The sequence below is a fragment of the Adiantum capillus-veneris genome, chromosome 3 (genome assembly GCF_014529385.1).
Source record: "Adiantum capillus-veneris isolate H3 chromosome 3, ASM1452938v2, whole genome shotgun sequence".
NCBI lineage: Eukaryota > Viridiplantae > Streptophyta > Polypodiopsida > Polypodiales > Pteridaceae > Adiantum > Adiantum capillus-veneris.
The window spans coordinates 24,342,170-24,361,552 of NC_140933.1; the positions used below are offsets into that span (position 1 = coordinate 24,342,170).

A 19,383-nucleotide genomic window follows, 5' to 3' on the forward strand; every position below is an offset into this window, starting at 1 on the left:
TTAACATATAAGGCTGTCAACGTTTCATGCTTTCTAAGGCATTGGGCAACACAAAATCTTTTCTTTGATATGAGCGTTCATTTCATTTTTCAAAACTCAAGACATGTCCATCATTAGATTACAGACTCTTCATTTCAATGAGTGCCAAAATATCTTCATGTACATAATCATATTTTAATCTATTTCAAAATACTTGAAAATTTCAACCTCAAGTTTTTTCCTATTTAGTCAGAAAAAAAAGAAAGTGTGATCTCTGCCATTTGCCCTTTGGGCAGGCCAAAAACCCCGGTCGGAGACCAAGCCTACGAGAAGATGGCATCAACTATGATAGATATAACATGAGCACCTACATGGGCATTGTGCAACAGGCTGAAGTAAGCCTAGGCATGAGTGTAGACTACCTCACTAGGCCGAGCACAGCCACAAAATAGCCCTCTCTCCCTGTATACTGCTCTTGGGAATAATTGGAGCGAGAACAAACACACACACGCACACATACCAGACAGGAGATGTACATCGCTAAAATATGTATGTATGTACATACAAATATACATAAATACATACATATGCATGCATATTTGTACATACATACATACATACTTACTTACATACATATATGTATGTATGTATTTAGGTGTGTGGAGAGAACCCTACAATGAATGATTTGCTGACTAAGTCCTTGACAAAAGCAGGAGCAGGGGACTATGTAGACCTCAAAAAGGATGTAGCTAGTGACATGATGATGGGGCTTGGGGGCGAGCAGCAGAGTCAAGAAATGTTCTTTGAGGAGGTGAGTGGAGTGAAGAAAGATATGGAGAAGGTGAAGGAACTGCTTGGTAGAATATAGGATGCCCATGAGGAGAGCAAGCGTGAACACCATGCCCAGACAATGAAAGAACAATGAAAGAACTGCATGAGCGGATGGACGGGGATGTTTGGGAGGTTCTGATCAAGCCATCAAAGCCGAGCCATAGGATCTGAATACCTCCGATGAAGCCATTAGGAGCATTTTGGGATGTCAATCAAGAATGCCCTCTGATCGGGATGCATTTGGCACCCTAGTCCATCAAGTGCAGGCACTCATTACATCAGATAGCTGTAGGCAATCTAATATACTTCAACGGTCACCTAGCATCAACGGTCATATGTGTTCTCTTCCGTTTGAGGCAGCCCCTTCCACTTCTAAGTTTGTAGTAAATGTGTTTGTGAGTGGGTGTGTGGAGAGAACGCTGCAATGAACGATCTATTGCCTAAGTCCTTGACAAAAGCAGGAATAGGGGACTATATAGACCTCGAGAAGTATGTAGTTGGTGACTTGGAGATGGGGCTTGGGGGCAAGTAGCAGAGTCTAGCTATGCTCTTTGAGGAGGTGAGTGGAGTGAAGAAGGAGATGGAGAAGGTGAAGGGGCTGCTTGGTAGACACACGCACACCGTGCGCAGAGAATGAAGGAAGTGCATGAGCGGATGGATGGGGATGTTTGGGAGATTGTGTTCAAGGCAAGGGCCATCAAAGCCAAGCTAGAGGATTTGGATACTATCCAATGAAGCCCAATAGGAGCATTGCAGGATGTGGATCAAGAATGCCCTTTGATTTCTCTCGCTCTTCTATTATTGATTCCGTGAGGAAGAAGCCAATAGGAGCATTCCGAGATGTGGATCGGGAATGCCCTCTGATTGCTCTTGCTCTTCTATTACCAATTCTATGAGGAAGAAGCTAAAAGATCTGATGGAGAAATTTTAGAGCTTGCAAGAGAAGGCAAGGCCATAGTATCGGGAGACGGTAAAGCAAAGATTCTACACGGTGAACGAGCAGCTCCCAGATGAGGAAACATTGGTGCACATCATTGAAACAGGGCAAAGCAAGAGATTTTTTCAGAAGTCGATAGAGGAATAGAGGAGGGGGCAAGTGTTGGATACCATCAAAGAAATACAGGAGCAGCATGATGCAGCCATGGAGATGGAGAAGACTCTATTGAAGCTGCATCAGATATTCATGGGGACATGGCAGTGCTGGTGGATACGCAAGGTGGCGAGCTGAATGACATTGAGAGCTATGGGAGCCAGGCCAATGCCTACATCGATCGAGGTGCCCATTAGCTCAAAAGCATCAAATAATACCAGCGTAGCACCCACAAATGGATGATCATTGCCCTCATGATCCTGCTTCTCCTCATGCTACTTACCTTCACGCCCAGCTTCATACTCAATTTTGAATCCAAAATGTACACACACACACACACATACATGCCACATGGCATTTTATCTTTCTCTCTCTCACTCTCACTCTCTCTCTCTCTCTCTCTCTCTCTCTCTCTCTCTCTCTCTCTCTCTCTCTCTCTCTCTCTCTCTCTCGCAATTGAGGCTTCTCAAAGACACCAAACTTTGGTTTACAGAAGACCTCACACCTACTCAACTCAAACAAAAGAAGGTAGAACTCAAAAATGAAAAGAAAGAGAGAGGAGGAGAGCTTTAGCTCTTGCAAGCACACACACATACAAACCCTAACAATGGAGTACACAAGGAAGGAGGCTGAAATCTTCTTCTTCTTCACACCAAGAACATAGGCAAGGTCTACAAACATAAAAGAGGACTACAACATAATTAGTGCTATGTACAACGGTCAATGTGAAACCGCTAGTGAGTGATCTGGCGATAGGTGTGCCATCACTCTCGGTAGGTAGACCTGTCGCTGAAGTACAGCTGTAGTATCACTGGCAAAGGTCGCCATTGATAAATGTCGGTGGGGAATCAGCCAGGTGGACCATGATCTGAGCTTGATATCTCAACACTCCCCCTCAAGCTCAGCGCCATCTCCTGTACTCCAAGCATCGCTCAAAATCGCCGCAGCTTCTCCGCTCCAAGGGCCTTTGTGAAGATGTCTGTAACCTACTCATCTGTCCTCACATATGTGAGGTCTATGTCGCCATCCAAGACCCGCTCTTTGACAAAATGATAATGCACCTCAATGTGCTTTGTCCTCGCATGGAACACTGGGTTCCGTGCCAACTGTATGCTGCTAATGTTGTCACAGTGAATGACAACTGGTACCTGCACATGTATCCCCAAATCCGCAAGTAGCATCTGCAACCATGCTACCTTACATGTTGCCATTGCAACACCCCTGTACTCTGCCTCTGTACTCGATAAAGCAACCGTGGGTTTCTTCTTGCTGCTCCAAGTGATAGCAGCACTCCCAAGTGAGAACATAAACCCACTGGTAGATCGTCGATCACATACACTACCAGCCCAATCGGCATATGTGTAGCCAAAGAGCTGCAACTCAGTGCCAGCCTCATAAAAGAGTGCATAATCCAATGTAGCACTCACATAGCGCAATGTACGCCGCACCGCATCCAAGTGTGGCTTCCTAGGAAGCTACATAAACTGACTCTCCAAGCCAACTGTGTAACTCAAATCCGGCCGTGAGATAGTCAAGTAGATCAGGCTGCCCACAATCTTCCGATACATGGTAATGTCATCAAGCACCTGACCCTCATCAGCCCTCAGCTTCAAATTTTGATCTAAAGGCATAGAAATAGGCTTACAATCAGCCATACCATATTTGGATAGCATATCCAAAGCATACTATCTCTGTGACAGCCATATGCCCTCTTTTGTGCGTACTATCTCAATGCCCAAGAAGTAATATAGCTCCCCCAAATCTTTCATGTCAAATTCCTACTTCAAGAGAGTCTTTACATGCGCTATCTCAGCCTCATTATCACCTCCAATAATTAAATCATCCACATAAATGCAAATAATGACAATGGCATTCTCATTCTCTCGCACATACAATGAGTGATCTGCATCAGCCATATGAAACCCAATGGAGACTAAACATGCCACAATTCTTGCATGCCATGCTCTTGGTGCTTGCTTCAGCCCATACAAAGCTTTCTTAAGGTTGCATACATAATGGGGATGCCTCACATCCTCATATCCCTGTGGCTGCTGCATATACACTTCTTCTTGCAAGTCACCATGCAAGAACGCATTCTTTACATCCATCTGATGTAACAACCACCCTTTTGATGTAGCCATTGCAATAATAGCACGAACTGTAGCCATCTTAGCTATGGGGCTGAATGTCTCCTCATAATCTATCCCATAGGTCTGTGCATATCCTTTGGCTACTAATCTAGCCTTGTACCTGCTCACATTGCCATCATTGTTATGCTTTCCTTTGTACACCCATTTGCACCCAATCACATTCTTGTCTTTGGGCAAGGGAACCAAATCCCATGTTTCATTTACATCAAGTGCAGCCATCTCCTCATCCATTGCTTTATCCCATTTTGCATTTCCAACTGCATCATCACAACAAGTGGGTTCTACATCCTGCGCAATCTTTGCCATATATGCATAGTGATGCGCTACATATCCATCATATGCCAAACGCTGCACGGGCTTCTTGACTCTAGAAGACCTTCTTACCTTTTGTTAACCCTCACGGCTCACGGACACCCCATCACCTACGACGGATGTGTATTATGTATTTGGTAGAGTCAGGTACCGGGCTTGTCGGACCAATAGGAAAAGGGTAAGAGTGATCGCCTATGAGAGGCGCACTCTAACTGGGGCATTCAAGGGATTAGTTGGCTAAGCATGGGCGCCCAAGTGTGAATGGGGTGAGCTCATATAAAAGCCAACTAAACCTAAAATTCACTTATTCTCTCATTTGTGCAATAGAAGAGTGCTCTTGCTCCATCTCCATCTCCATCTTCTTCTTCTTCACCTCCTCGTGTGTGTGTGTATGTGAGAGAGAGAGGGAGAGGGAGAGTGTGTCTGCGATCGAGCATTACGAAGGCACGACGGCGACGAAGCGGTTGAGCGCGGCACGATTGCAGCTTCTTCTTCATCGCGGCGAGGAATCCTCCATGGCAGGAGCATAGAGCGGTGAGTGACACACCATTGCCCTCTTTTGAGCTTGCTAGATTAGTCTTGTTGTGTGCTTGGACACATTTGTGGCTCGCACATGGTGTATCGGCAAGTCCCTTGCTTCGACAGTGCGTCAAGGAGCGCACATTTTTGGCGCCGCTGCCGGGGAATCGCCCTGCACTAAGCCCAAGAGGCACTTTGTGCTTCCCCTATGAGTTGTTTGTAGTAGGAAAGAAGAGGAAGAGGAAGAGGAATGAGTTGTTTTTCTACAACTTGTTAATTTCTGTGTTGTCTGCAAGTTCTATGATTTCTGCATAATGTTGTGTTTTCTGTTTGCACACAGTCTTTGCACAATTAGTAGTCGTTAGCTTGGTTGCAGTGAATGAATAAGTAGGAAGGCAGTCAGCAATTTCTGTTTGCACACAGTTTTCTGTCAAGGTCTGGCTGCACACAGTGTTTGCACAGCATGTAGTGTGAGAGGAAGTGGGTGGACAGTTAGCTCATTGTCAGGAAGCAGTTAACAGATTAGTTAGTGGTTAGTAAGTAGATAAGGTAGTGAGCTGTCTGTGAGTTGTTGACTGGGAGGTTAGGTAGGTGAGAGTGTGTGTGGCCAAGAAAGGGTCACCAAAACCGCGTGCGGTCGTCGCCCCCCCCAAAAAAAAAAAAAAAAACCGCGCGCGATCGTCGCTCAAAAAAAAAAACCGAAAATATTTAAGCGTGAGTGACTGGGGGGCTACACTAAAATTTTGATCGGGATCGTTTCCCCAAGCCCAAGCCCAAGCCCAAGCCCATGCCTCAAGCCTCAGTCTTATGATACATACTAGACTCACTCTTATATATATATCCTACTCCCTCAAGAGGGAATGAGAGCATGTGGGGCAAGTCCTCCACTCTCCTCCCTTCTCTTCCCACTTGCACCCTTAGACTTTCTAATTCGGGCCTAGTTCCCTACTAGAAATTGACGGTTTTAGGGATTCCGAGGGCATAAAGTGACCAAACGGAGGGCTGTAAAGCACGGCACGTCCCTCTGACCGAGACGCTCGTTTTGAGCTATCATACGTTCTATTCTATAGCTAGGTCAGAAAAAAAAGCACCAAAAAATCAAAAAATAAGAAAAGACTTGGGTTGCAAAACACCCAAAATTACTAGGTGAGCAGCCTTCACGGGCCCTCACTGACACTTCTAGGGGATCCAAGTCATATGAACCTACGCTCTGTACGAGTTTTAGAGCACGAGCATATTGGTAGTGCCTCCATTTACGCGGGCACCCATTATTCCTCCACCCTAGGTTCTGGACCTTCGGCCGGGACTCAAGGTAGCGCGACCCAAGATCCTCATATCGCGTCTAGTGATTCTTCCTCTGACTACGAAGTCATGGAGGGGTATCCTACACCAAACCCTGATAGTTCAAGTCAAGACATGCATGCCATGGGCCCACGGCCCGGGTCCAGCGTGTTTAGCCGCTTAAAAGAGACCCTTAGTAGAGCTACTCGCTCCGAACATGCGGTTAATGAAATAAATGAAGGGAGTGGGGAAGTAAATTCGTCATTCATCCCTAAAATGGACCCTATTCTTCTTGAGAGTGTGCATGTGAATGTTCCATCCACTGCACCTCCTGATCCTTTAGGACTATCTCCCTCTGAGGTTTTACTACCCGAAGGTAGGAGTCTTGCCGAAGTACAAGAGATCGAATGCTATATGCAAGCAACAAGGGAGAGGGAAATTGAGAACCTACGAAGGCTAGAACAAAGTCGAGCCCTGAAAGCAAAGGCTCCTATGACAACAATCATGCCAGCCGAGCAACTGAGTGCTCCCAAGGTAGCAGTCACGGAGGGGCAAGCTATGGGGAGCAATAATGCTTCCACTTCAAGGGAAACCTCCAGCACGCCAGGCCTAGATGGGATATTCCTAAACGAAAATTGGGAGTATGACCTACAAGCAGAAGCTTTAACTGATCGGTACACAGGACACACCTATCATGTGGGTTGGTTAGATGTTCTACAATCCACATTGGGTGCTACTAGCATAGATGAGCAACAACAGAAAGTTTGTGATGTCCTCCATAGGATTGTCGAGTTAGAAAGACAGAACACAGGGATCAACATGCCTTCAACACGCCTAATGAGATTCTTGGATACGGGAAAGGCCAACCAACCAACCCTGTCACAAATGGAGACTCCCTCAGTGAGCCCCATTGATCCTCCATATGTTGTTTCGCCAGGAGCCTCAGTACAATCTGAGCCCACAAGTGGCAGCTTTACCTTTCCAGATCTAGCTCATCTTTCTCTTAATGACACTACGGCTACCATGCATATCCCAATGGTGAGCATGACAAGAAGTACACCATGGATTTCATTTGTTAACACTGCGTCAATGCCTAGTAGCACAGTGCCCCCAACTATACCTACATGTATGTATCAATCATGTGCACCTGTCGTACCTCAGCCTCATGTAGCTCCTACACCTCCGATTATTCCAAGAGCTTACAATCCACAATGGAATTATCCAAGCTCTTATACAAGTGGAGCCATGCCATTGAATAATAACATGCCATATCAGGCACCCCCTATGCCTAGGGCCACGCCTGTAAACTTTGGACCACCGTCTGGTACACCACCATACGAAATTTGGGACCCAAGAGCCGCACGTATGCCAAGGCCAAGGCTAACTCCCATCTCACATGTGGTTCCAGGAGCACATACACCCATTATACCTGCTCAAATAGGAGATTTGGCAGCATTTGCTCAAACTATCGGTCGCTCTATTGCGGAAAACATGCGTAGTGCACCTGATAGAGAGCCTAGGAGCAAGGCAGTTCAAGTAGCTAAGCTTACATAGAAATTCAATGGAGACGGAGATGCTAGAAAGCATATGGAAGTCTTTGAACATGTGTGTGATTACTTGGAAGAGCACAATGAGCTACATAAGTGTAAGGCTTTGAGTTTGACCCTAAGCGGAAAGGCTGGAGATTGGTATAGAACCTTAAGAGTAGAAGAGAAAACTATCTACTCTACTCTTAGGAGACTGTTCTTAAAAGAATACATAAGAGAGGGAGTACTTTGGGGTGTAGCCTCTCAGCTCCAGAAAGCCCAACGAGAAGAAGGTGAATCCGTGAGAGACTTCATTAGTCGCCTAAAGAATTTGAATTCTCGATGCAATCCAAACGAGCGATTCAACAACAACCAATTGCTCGATAGATTCATTAGGGGACTACGACATGAAAGTATCTATAATGGCCTAGTCATTAGAGGTATCACTACTTGGGAAGCAGTCACCATGAATGCAATCCAATTGGAGGATAATTTAATGATTGCAGGAGAAAGAGTGTCTGCCGAGCCGAAGTCTAGTAGCTCGCAAGCATCAAGGCATGAGCCAATGAAGATAAAGCCAATCGTGAAAGAGCAAACGATATCTGAGATGACTTTGGCAGATCTCACAAAGGCCATCCAAGAAATCCTTAGGGGTAATCATGCTCCACAAAAACACTCATATGTATCCAAGAAGGGAGCAACAATGGTGCTCAATTTGCTTGGGCCCACATACTACGAGTGAATGCCCTACTTTCAGAGTAAAGTTTAACGGGACTTGTAACGCGTGTGGTAGGTATGGCCATCAAGCGAAGGATTGCCTAATGCTTAAACGCATCATGGAAAATAGACCGCCTATAGCTTGGGCAGACTCACCTCGAGTTCCTGCATTGATGCCTACCCCACCCATGGAGCAACAATTGCCATTACAGCACATGGTCCCTAGAACCCAAAATGTGGTCCAAACCACACCGTTGCCACCTCGAGTGCTAGGACCGCAACCCCCTCTTCCAAGAGTTACACCTATGAACCAAATAGGTTGCGAGTCATCTAGTACTTATGTAGATTGCGAAGAGGACATAGACTCTAGTATCACCTATGGAGTCGACATGCTTGAGGAGTGTCCCATGTACTATATGGAAGACCATTGGGGACAAATCAAACCGGTATATCAAGCTACTGCGCTAGCAGCAAGAGGCCAAAACATTAATAGTTTTACCAAGAGACCACCTCTTCAGTGCTACGAATGTGGTGGACCACATCGAGTAGCTGAGTGCCCCATTAGAATGCAAAAGAATGCTGCACTAATGCAAACAAGTCAAGGGAATGCATTGGCAATGCCAATACTCACTTGTAATCGTTGTGGCATAGATCATTTGATTGCACAGTGTCCTAACAATCCAAACGCACCGAAAATCACACCATTGAACATAATAGAGATTGTTGATGGGACACCACCAACTATAAACATAGCACCAGTGAATGCACTCACACGGTCGATGCTCCAAAAGCAAAATTACATTCTCGAAGAGAGAGATGTTGCATCCATTGGCCGAGCGAGAAAGAAGAAAACACGAAGAAAGAAATCCCTTAATGCTTCTAGCTCAAAACCTAGTTCAAAGACTAACATAGGGATAGGAGAGGATCCCGTGTATATGAATGACCCTGAGGATGACTCAGATTCGATAGAGACCACGGAGACCAAAACTGTTACTACAAAGGAAAAAGCCAGTGAGGAGGATCACGAGAGGGAATCACGACGAGCACCAAAAGAGTATTCAAAGTTAAACCACCCAGTTGCGAACCCCCAAGATAAGCCACGAGAGACGAAAAATGAGGATTGCAGGAGAAAGATTGGAACCTATCCAAACCCAACAGTGGAAATTGAACGAGTCCAACAACTGAGGGGTTTGGTGGAAGAAACTCAACGAACATTAGAACCTGAACCCAAACACATCCAGATGTCGGACACAGTGTTTCCCACACAAGTTCAACCTCACAAGAACTACAGGCCGTTAGCTATACCCAATATCATTCGGGAAGAGAGTGAGGGTAGGACATCTGAAAGTGGACACACACCTTTCCTACTAGAGAGAATGTTTGGTGAGGGAATGACTGACCCCCTTGAGGAAGTGGAGATTCCATCTTCACCATTCTCTTGTCAGGGTCCTACGTCCCACAAGATGCCATTAAATGTTGCCAAATTGATGGATTTCATGTCTTCAGAAGTTAGAACCACCATCATGTCCAAACTATATAAAGACCCCGAGCTAGTCTCAGCTCTTCGAGCCTTCCTCAATGGAGAATTACAGGCCGGATTACCACAGTTTGCACATATGAACAAACCTGACTCGGTAATGAATGATGAGGAACATTTAGCACCACCATCTGACCTAGCGGGACATGAATCTGTAATTGAAGTACCCGTTAACAAGTTGGGGCAATACTTTGAAGGTGATGAATCTAATGCTACTCTGCCAATCACTACTAAAGGATTAACTGTAAAGGGAGTCCTTGACGGTGGTGCGGGAGTCAGCATGGTGACAAAGAGTTGTTGGGAGTCTATGGGGCGACCTCACCTTGAAGCCACAAGCGTAGTGGTAAAAATGGCTAATGGATCTATTGTTACGCCTATTGGAATGCTAAAGGATCTCAGAATCAAGGTCTTGGGACACAAGGTAAGGCAAACTTTCATTGTTATGGATTTTTCCAAGCATCCTATGTCATTTGAGATGATCTTAGGGCGTCCATTCATGAGGGAAGCAAAAATGGTGCATGACTGGTCCAAAAACCACGTCTACTTACAATTCCAAGACTCTGTCATTCGAGTTGATCTTTTAAGTGGTCGAACGCATCCTCTAGGAAATAAATTCATCATTGATAATCGATCAGACACAACGATTCACTCAGCTCCATTACAGTATTGTTACACGTGTAACGAAGACACGGATATTGGGAAGAACTCTCCTTATATGGATATCCTACCCGGAATGGCTGAGTCAGACAATGTCGATTGGGTACACCTAGCGGCAACTATAGATATATGGGGAGCTAGAGGAACAACCTGGGTAACACCAGATGGGGAAGAGATACCACACCTTGCACCAGTAAACATGTTAGGTGTAGCGCATGTAACATCCGATGATAAGAAAGAGGCACACCTACCTGAGAGTGAAACTGATGATTCCTCAAAGGCTTCAGGCCAATACACATCGGAAACAGAATCTCAGGAAGAAATGGATTCAGAACCTGAGGAAACATCGAGTGAGCCAAGTATAGAAACTGAACACTCAAGGTCTAGTACGACCATCTATGGTAATTTATATGAGAGTGAAGAAGATACAAGCGAAGACCTATCAAGCAAGTCGAGTTCAAATATTTACCAAAATCAAAACCTTAACAAGAAACAAAGGTCATATAAGAGACGACGATATCGAGAAAATGTGAGAGCTAGGATAAACAAGGAAAGATCTACTGCAGAATGGCTTAGCTACCTAGGGGCATGTGATGCTCATCGAAAGCTAGTAGACAATTGGGGTGAACATCTCCAGAGTGTCATGTGGTGCAGCCCGCGACCCATTGACCTCGCTCAATTGGAGGTTACAGAGCCAAAATTGAGTCGAACTATAAGAAGACATCAAAACCGAGAGTTAGCACAACAACAAAAGGAGGCAGAACTAAAAGAAAGGTCTCCATCAGGACAAGAGCCTGCTAACTTACATACGGCTCCTGAAAATTTTAAATCTTATACCACGGGGGAGCGAAAGGTTGTGTATGCCAAGGCCCAACGAATACCTACCAATGAAAGCAGTGGAGTCTATGATGGTCCAGCGGTAGTTAAGGAGATAGAATTAGCAGAACCAGGTGAGGAGTCTAAACCTGTCTTTATTGCTCAAGACCTTACCGAAACTGAAGAGGCTGTACTTAAGGAGCTCCTCAAGGAATACAAGGATATCTTTGCTTGGACATATCATGACATGAAGGGCGTTCCACCTTCTGTGGTGCAACATACAATTCCCATGATCAACACTGCTAAACCCGTCCAGCAACGACCCTATCCAATGAATCCTAAGTATGCCAAAATTGTACAAGAGGAGATTGAAAAACTTATCCAATGTGGATTCATATATCCTATTGAGCACTCAGAATGGGTTTCTCCAATAGTCATTGTGCCAAAAAATAATGGGAAACTAAGAGTGTGCATGGACCTCAAGAAAGTTAATGCAGCCACTAGGAGAGATCATTATCCCTTGCCATATTCAGAACATGTGCTTGAAAGAGTTGCGGGCAAAGAAGCTTATAGCTTTTTAGATGGGTACTCTGGTTACAATCAAATCACAATTGCATTAGAGGACCAAGCTAAAACTGCTTTTATCACAGAGTTTGGAGTGTTTGCATTTCGTGTTATGGCTTTTGGCTTAACGAATGCCCCTGCTACATTCCAACGATTAATAAACACTGTGTTTAAAGAATTTCTAAGGGAGTTTTGTGAAGCTTTCTTAGACGACCTTTGTGTTTATTCTTCTTGGGAGAAGCATTTGTTATATCTACGAAAAATATTTGAAAGGTGCAGATTTTATCGCATCTCATTGAACCCTTTCAAATGCCAATTTTGGGTTAAGCATAGAGTCATTCTAGGGCATATAGTGTCCAAGAACGAGATATCCACAGATGAGAGTAAGATTAAAGCCATTGCCGATTTGCCACCACCTACGAACTATAAAGGAGTTTAAAGATTTATGGGCCATGTTGGTTATTATCGAAGGTTTATTTTAAACTTTGCCGAGATAGCGCGTCCATTGTACAAGCTTCTTATCGAGTTTCACTGGACGGAAGAATGTCATCAATCTTATGAGTTATTAAAGAAGGCCCTAACAAGTGCTCCAATCCTGCGAACACCCGATTGGAATGTACCTTTTCATGTGTGTTAAGGCGGTTACGCCGCTAGCGGAAGCTAAATAGCGAGAACTCAACCAACAACAGAATTTGTCAGACGAGGACGGAGCTTGACCCGCAGGCGCATGAAAACAACTAGGTGGGTGTCAAATCACCTACTCGACCTTCTAATGACAATCACTACTAAGGAAATCAAATCTAAGTTCTAAAATACGCAAGTGACTGAAATCCGTACTACGAACGAATGCTATACGAAACAGGATCTAGAATCATTGAATCGATCTCAAACTCAAGGGGAAGTCTATACACTAGGTAAGAACAACACCCTAAAGACTTGAACTGCAAAATCAACCTATAACCACTCTGTGCGGTAAACGCGTATGAAGACATGCCGAAAAATACAGGTGATTGAAACTTGACCCCGATGGTACTAATGTGTAGCTCTACTCGTTGTGGTTCTATAAATATGCTGCACGCTCCATTCCGACACACGAGTTGGAAGAAAACTCACACCGAAGCTCGTAGGAACTTACCACACATAGAAGCCGATAGCGCGCACTCTTGGTATCTGTGCGTAGCTCTCGCCGTTGCTAACACAATGGCAGTGCGGCTTCTCCGATGGCGGCTCCGTAGCTCGCGTAGCAAGTAGATAAGACTCTCTCTCTCTCTCTCTCTCTCTCTCTCTCTCTCTCTCTCTCTCTCTCAGACACAGTCACGACGCTCAAAAACTCACTTTGATTAATAATCCGTCCCTTAGGTTACAAAAACTTTGGCTTATATACCTCAGCCTTGGAGGTGAGAACATCTCTAACTAATTACATCAGTAAGTGAAATTACTTCGGGATTACAAGCTGGAAACTCAATTGAGTCCCGTTACTTAATGAATGGCTCAAATCAAAATTAATGTCGGAAAGACATTTATTACAATCAATGGTTACAAAATGATGAGTGTGAGCAAAAATGTGGGTGTGATCCTCTGCTGGCTCAACACTCCCCCCCTCCGCGTTCATGTCGTCCCTGACATGACTTTTATGCTTGGTCAATAAAGTCCTGTCGTCTTGAGCATCTGCAAATGTGATTCGTATCGTAGGTTGCCGATGGTCAAGGTTGGGCCGAATATTTTGCTCTCGTGGGTGAAAAAGCCAGTGTAGAAAGCTTCTTCGAATGTTTGCATGTGGAAGCTAGGCAAAAACATAATCCTTTGGTATAGGAGGTGTAACACTTTTGGAGAAGGCTGCAATGAAAGATCGTACATCATATCAGTCACCGTGTCGGCCGTCGATAGTAGACTCGAGGTCGTGGCTTTATCTGGCGCGAACACTTCAATGCAAGCTAAGAGAGTCCTGCAGATTTTCTTGAGCATCTGACATGAAAGGTCAGGAGAGCCAGTAAAGAGCTTGATGGTGCCCGTTAGGGTTTTCACCATGTAGGCTTTACCTATTCTCTCTCCTGTCTTTGGTCCTGGCATCCTGGGATAATTAAGCCAATTTGGCTTCTTTTCTGCAATCCTGCCATGCTCTTTCCAGTTTCTGACTCTTGGCACCGGGCAGAAGGTTGCATTCTCCCGAATCTCCTTTGGTGCCTCCACCAAGTAGATGAGGTAGGCTGGGTATTTGTTCAGCCAACCTTTCCTCCATCTAGGTTGTGAATCTACTATCTTCTTTGATTGTTCCTCCTTTGTGATGTTGCCTTCGTAAAGAGCGACATACTGCTCCTCCTCTATTCTCTTTTTCGTCTTTAGCACTTCAAATTTCATAAAAGGGAAAGGCAGGCTGGGTTGCATCCACTGTTCATGGAGCACTTTTGTGTCTAGTCCCTGAAGTCTAATGGAGATTAGGAGTCTCCTCTCCCATTCCATTTCCGCCTTGGCACTCTCCTCTGCTGACTTTTCTATTTGGTCATGGAGCCTTTGTTCTTCTTCTTCAGAGATTCTTGAAGTCGAGGCCACCTCTTGAGCTGGGGCTGGATCTTCAATTGTGGTTGCCTCTCCAGTTTCTGGTAGCTCTATGGCTGCTCCACCTGATTCTTCTTGTGGTGTCTCTGTCTCTCTTCTTTGTTGCTCTTGTAGATCTTGGAGCTGTTTGCGGAGGGCCTCATTCTCTGTCCGTAGTGTTTGATTTTCTAATGTTAGCCTCTCCTCTGCGGCCAATGATCCCTCCGCAATGTGCAACCTTTGCACTTGCTCTAATCTTAGCTCTCTTTGTAAGCTTCGGACCTGGTCTTCCAAAACTGGTACGATAGCTCCCTCTTGTTCGGTTCCTGCTCTGCTAGCTTTAGGGGTAGACCTGAGTCTAGTGATTGTTCTTTCTTGGAGCTCGACTCTTTCCCTTAGCTCAATGAGCTCATCCTTAGCCGCCTCCAACTCATCCTCTATCCACTCCCTTGCTTCCTGTGCACTTGTTACTTCTCTTGAAGCCTCGGCTAGCTGGAGTACCAAGCTGTCTCTCTTGTTTTCCGTGTCATAGAGTGATGCTTTATGACTTTCAGATTCACTCATAACATTCTCTAAATTTCTCTGCAACTCTGCTTCCCTTTGTTTGGCTGTCTCAATCTCTACTACCTTTGCCTTGGACCTTTCTTTTACTTTGCTGAGCAGTTCATGCACCATGTACATGTCTTTTTCATCATCATCTGTCAACTCTAAAGCTCTTTCCGCCACCACCTCCACTGGCTTTGGCTCTTCTAGTACTTTCGGTTCGTCCAGTTTCTCTTCACTTTCTTTTTTACTCTTTGTCTTTTTCTCCGTCCCTCTCCGTTCATCTTGTTTTTGTAGGGTGATCCCATAAACTGCCTCAAGGGCCTCTTCTTAGGTGTATCCTATCTCTACCAGATCCTCATAATCATTTCTCTTTTGCTGAACTGGATCTATCTTCTTTTCTTTGGTCTCGGCTTCTGGCTTTTCCAAAACATCTGTGTCCACCTCTACTGTGGTCTCTTCCACAATTTTTTCCGTCTTCTTCGGGCTTGGTACATCAGTCATAGAGGGATGTTTGTCCTCAGCTTCCTTGGCTTTCCCCTTGTCGGCTTGCCCATCTTTCTCTTGAGGCTTAGTAGACTCATCTACTTTCCTTTTCCCCTTGTCGTCTTTTTTCAGCTCAGCTTTTAATTGCTGTACCTCTTCTTCAGTGTATGGCTCGACAGGTTGCTGCTCCAAAATAGCCTCTGACTCCTCATAAGCTTTAATATATTGATCGTATTGATCAATATGTGGCTTGGCCGAGCTAGTTCCGACTTTAGTGGGGTCTGGCACCCACTTTTCTTCAAAGTCACCCTTTAGAGCTCTTTCCGCTCTAAACTGCTCCACTAATCTTTCCATTCTTGCCTCTTTCTGACTTTTGGTTTGCTTGGAAGCAACCTTCTTCTTTACTTTCTTCTTAAGTGGCTTGTCCACATCCTCTTCAGGTTCTGAAACTACTTCTAGTTTCCGGCATACTCTTGTGGATGCCCTCTTGGGTACTTCGGGCTGTTCTTCCTCCTCGTCGGCTTCTCTAAGCCACTCATTCTGGGAGGGAGCCTTTGGCCACTGATCTCTAGCTCCAATAGATTCATAAGCTATTCTTGTCAGAATTTCCGCTCCTCCTATGTATTTTGGCTTCTCGTTGTGCATGGCAATTACTTGCTCGTGGATGTGTTGAGCGTAATTCACCTCTTTTGGCATATTGCTCTTTAATGCCCATGTGATGGTGGTCGCAATAGCATGGGGTGGTGTCGTATACTTTTGCTGTCTTTTACTGCAAACATGAAGAAATTGGTTGTACAATCGGCAAAGGGTTGCCGCTCTTGGGTCCGCCATATCTCCATAGGTCGCATTCTGTTTCTTGGGCCCATAGACCTCTATGGTTTCTCTTCTTTCCCTGACCGATCTCCCTTTGTTGTGCAGCTTCAATGCGTCTGCAATTAGCTGTGGAGTGATCTGTACTTCTACCTTCTCTCCATCCATGGCTGTCAATGTGGCTTTTCCATCCTTCTGAATGGATGTTGCCAACTCGTACACTCTTCTTGTATCCACACCTGATGGTCTCGAGGTGAAGAAACTGTGCAAGTCTGCCCTTTCCAGGTACCTGTTGATGTCTCCTGACCTGCTATAATCTACCAATTCCTGTGGGATCATCGGTACATCCACCGCTTGCCCTTGAGGATCTCTGAAAGTCCCCTGGTAGATCTTTATTCCCTCTTTCTCCAATACTGCTTCCTCCACCCAAGTTTATGTTGGCTTGAGGGTTTCTGCTGGAATGTCAAAGGGTTCCGCTTCTGCAATAGCATCTTTGATTGTCGGTCTTTTTCTCTTCGTTGCTGATGACTTGGTGGAATCCATGGATCCTGTAACTCCAATTTCAGAAGTTAGCGTCTTTTTAGTACTGAAAGCCGAAGTGAAGCTTTTAACTATCCAAATGACTTGAAAATTGAAACATGAGCTATTCAGGGCCTAAGGATGCAAGGTAGGTGAAAAAATATGCAAAATGGGCTCAAAATCATGCTGGAGACATCATACGCGTATGATGTCTTTTGTGTCAAAATGACTTCATATTGGTTGTGCTTGTAGCTGATAGTGTATACATGATTATCATATGCTTGGATTTGAGTTTGGATCCCATTTGGTCAAGTTTTGGCCAATTTAGTCCAGTTCCGGCTCTTGGCAAAATTTTGAAAGGGAATTGGATTTTATGATCCAAATTGGATAAAACTTGGTGGTTCACTTTCGAATGGCATGTAGATCACTTCTGTTTGGTGGTTGAAGCCCTGAGGTGCCAAAATCACATAGTGAGACATCATACGCGTATGATGTCTTTTAGTGTATTTTTGGACCAAATTTCTATATAAGCTTGGATTTGGCTTTAGATAAGCTTATTCAGTGGATTTATGAAGTTTGGATAGATTTTGGGCTAAAAATGGCTCTGGAGACATCATACGCGTATGATGTCTTTTTCATCAATTTTGCATGGGATTGGTTCTGTGGACTCCCCATGTACTAGTGAAGGACTGTCTCTACTCAAATCTTGGTTCGGACTTGAGTATGTTGGATTTGGGCCAAAAATAGGCTTTAAGTGAAGGATTTTCCCTCAATTGGGCTAATGGGGTGATCCTCTTGACCAAATGGTTCCAAATTTCATATGTAGCATGTATTAGATATATATAATGGATGTATGATGACAAATGAGCAGTTTTGGCTCTGTAAGTGCAAATAGACATCATACGCGTATGATGTCTTTTGTGTCAAAATGGTGCTTTTTGGTTCCAGATAGCTTGTAGATGTGTTTAACAACAATCCTACAAAGTTTCAATGAGTTTGGAGTTATTTTGTCAAAATTAGGACCAAAAATCAATTTTATGGTCTACTTTGCGTCTTTTTGGTTTTCCTTGGGTTTTCTAACTCCAATTCTCATGATACTTGGTTCATAGGATGTGATTAACATGTGGAATGAGGCTATGCACTCAAATGTTGAAATGGATGTGAAATTCATGCTGTGAGACATCATACGCGTATGATGTCTTTTCTTGAAATGTTGGTCCTTTTGTGCAAAGAATGCTTTGTGCTAGTGCCCTAAGCCCTGCTAACTAGTTTTCAACTTAAAAAGTCATCAGTTTAGCTAAAAAGCCCCTTTATAGGCATTTCAGTCTCCGAAGTCGTCTTTTTGCCTTGGAGTTGAATTTCTTCAACTTTTCTTCTCGAGAGTTGCATTTCCAGCTCATTGGATATGTTGTGAAGCCATCTATTTGGTTGAACTTGACTTTGGCTCCCCGTTCTCCATCTTTCTCCATTTGGTTGCCCGAAAGCGTCTTTTTCACCATCGGTAAGTGAATCAGCTTTCTTTTGGGTTTTGCTTGCAAACATAAGTCATCAATAGTTACTTGAAGCTGCTTGTGAAGTTTCATTTCATTCGGTCGTCAATTTCAGCCGTTATGCCAAAATGACGCTTTGTGTGTCCGTCGTCGAATCGGTTGTTTTGACCCACTTTTGGTGGTCCAAACCTGGAGATACTCCATGGTTGCATTGCCCTCGATGTTGTTAAGCTTCCTGAGAAGTTTTGTGTCGTTTCGACAACTTTTTCCTGTTTGCCTCTTGCAGGCTCTGTTGACCTAGGGTTTTTCCAGTCGTTCTTTCTCGAGCTTTGAGTGTTAGAAACCCATCTTCTATACTAGGGTAACCCACCTATAAGTTCTTGCAAGGTTTGGTTAGGCGGTTGTGCCACTACCTAGCATTCTACCGCATTCCCCGTCTGCTCTTGTTTCTTGGTTTTGGTCAGTTTTCGCGACAAAAGTTAATGATAAGCATCAAAAGCTTATGGCAACGAGTCTACCTCTCATGTCTGGTGTCCTCTGAGCTCTCGTAGCAGTCGTAGAAGGCTGTAGAAGGTTGGATGCTCCTGTGTGCTCTTTGCTCTCTCCAAGAAGGTAATAGTGGAAATGAGCTTGTAAGTGAAGTAAAAAATACTTAACTTCGGACTTCCTAGATCACTTGTTACCAAATTTGACATGTGCTCCTATCTTGTCGTGAAATGCACTTTAGGATTTGAAATTTCTCAATTTGGACTCCGTTTGACCTTTTTCTGAGAAATCTGTCCACTTTGCCAAAATTCTGTCATTTCGGGCTTTCCGCAACTTTTTCCGAATTGTACTCAATTTTTACCATGGGTTGCCCTTGTCATTAGGATCATCACCATCTATTCTTTTCTTTTTTCTGATCTCGTTTCACCTGCTTTTTTATTTTTCTTTTACTTTTGTCAAGAAAATCATAAAAAATAAAGAAAAATAGCAAATTGAAGCCAAAAAATTCCAAACATACACAATAAATAGCTGGTAA

General features: G+C 44.3%; 1 pseudogene; it reads left to right on the forward strand.

The window, feature by feature from the left end:
- Positions 1-655: 655 nt before the first annotated feature.
- On the forward strand, positions 656-2,731 carry LOC147460622 (syntaxin-124-like; annotated as a pseudogene).
- The last annotated feature ends 16,652 nt before the right edge of the window (positions 2,732-19,383 follow it).